The sequence below is a fragment of the Pygoscelis adeliae genome, unplaced genomic scaffold (assembly GCF_000699105.1).
Source record: "Pygoscelis adeliae isolate BGI_AS28 unplaced genomic scaffold, ASM69910v1 Scaffold33, whole genome shotgun sequence".
Classification (NCBI taxonomy): domain Eukaryota; kingdom Metazoa; phylum Chordata; class Aves; order Sphenisciformes; family Spheniscidae; genus Pygoscelis; species Pygoscelis adeliae.
In genome coordinates this window covers 550,802-552,843 of record NW_008824413.1, presented here as the reverse complement: position 1 = coordinate 552,843, position 2,042 = coordinate 550,802, and positions in this window count along the sequence as shown.

Here is a 2,042-nt window from a genome sequence, read left to right as displayed (position 1 = left end):
AAGAATGCAGAAGGTGGTATTTGCATGCTTCCCATTGCTGTGATCATCAGACTTCATCCAAATGAAGGAAATGGACCTTTTTGATCTCCAGAGCTCCATTCCTTATCCACAAGCCAAGCCTTAGCCTCCTCAAGGTACTCTAAAGGCATTTATTTTAATTTTTGCAACTTTGTGTTCCCCAAGTTCAAAGCAAGGTTTAAGCATTCAGAACTAAGAACTGGGCACTGAGCCACTCTCTGGACTGGGCTTAGTAATAGAATTTATCCCTAGGCTGGTCATTAAATTAAGCAAACTCCTTATTCTGACACCTAATATCAAAAAGAGGAAGGCAGCCGACAAGACATCAAACAGAGCTTCTCTGAGAAATGGAGCTCACAGTTTTAAGTGGGCAGGTGGGGGTGGCTGGAAGAGGAGAAAAGTAGACCATTAACATTTGCTAATCTAATTGAAATCCAAAAACGAGAACTATTTTTTCCTTCTATAAGACTTTAAAAACTGCTCTAAACAATAATAAAAATCTCCTAAATATAAGCTTCCTAAATGAGCTACATAATGTTCCATGCCATAATCACCACTGCATCAAGAAAATTGCTCAAATCGTTTCTGAGCCAGATTTGTCAGTCATGCTGCTCTGTGCTCTGAGTAACAATGTTCTGTGCAATTAATATCAAACCTTCCAAGGCAGCTCTGAGTTCTGATGTTCTGTGTGCTTCTGTCATTGCAGAAACTGCGAAGCCATACTAGACTGTAATATAGAGCATCGATGGGAAGAAGAGAGAAAGAAATGAGGGTGGGAGGACTAGAAAAAAAGGAAAAAAGTTTTGCAGCCAAACGGGGGCCAGGAATAGTAAGATAATTAGGGTCTGTTTTTTTACAAGATTGCAGCAGCTCGAATTGTTCCCCCCATTTTATGTTTAATTACAGTTTTTATTGCACTCGTAAGAAATTCAGCTGCTGAAACAATCCAAGGAGCCAAGAACAATTCATTTCTCCCCCTTTTTCAGAAACTTTCAGCTCAGCCATTACACATTCTCTTTTTGTAACACAAAGATGGAACAAAGCGCCATCGCACTCTTGCTTATGTTAGGGTCTTAGATGCCGTCATTATTCTCAATCTGCATGAAAATCCTAGGATAAGAAATGAATGAGGGAAACACAGGGGCATAAAGAGGATAGAATTCTTTTTCTCTGCATCTCACCATGCCTCTGCATTGCAAAATTACCACTTACATCAATAAAAGACACATCAGGCAATAATGATTGTATGGAGACCTCGCAGACAGAAAAATCACAACTGCAATACATACGAAACATCAGCCTCCTACGTATGCTTAAAATTGTACACCGTATGCTGAGACTTCTGAAGAGACATTCACTCAGTGGAAACGCAGAGATGGGAGAGAGGAAGGAGTACATACAACACCATTCCTAAAGAGCGTTCCAATCTGTTAAATACTGATTACCGTCAAACCTTAAAGCACAATATTTACCACAATACGAAACTGCAGGTACTTAATATCTGTGACCAGATCAAAAATTAAGCCTGTACACTGCTAAGTAGTATATGGGAACAAACAGGAGGCCATTGAAGAGGCTGCATGCACCTGTCAGACAGTATTTTCAGGCTTTGATCTACAACCCTGGCCCACATGGATAGTCATACTGAAATCAATAAAATTTATATCAATAAGAGTTAGTGGATTGGGCCAGTCACGCATTTTTCATGGTAGGAAAACTGATTACAAAAACAGACACTTGCATTCAGACTGTGCAAACAAGACTTTTCATTCAGGAATTCTGGGAATATTGTTGGAGAAGGGAAAAATGAACTCTCCTTTACATGGAAAGTTAAAACTCAGCTTGAAGGAAAGAAAGACACACTAATGCACTATGACTTACAGAGAATTTAATTTCTCATTGACTCAAGTCTTGTCTGCAGCTGTCTTCTTCACAATGTTCCCCCCTAACCTCAGCTATCCCCCCAAAAATGAGTAACAAAGCTATTTTTCTACAGAAAAGTATCAATGAAACACTCACAGCAG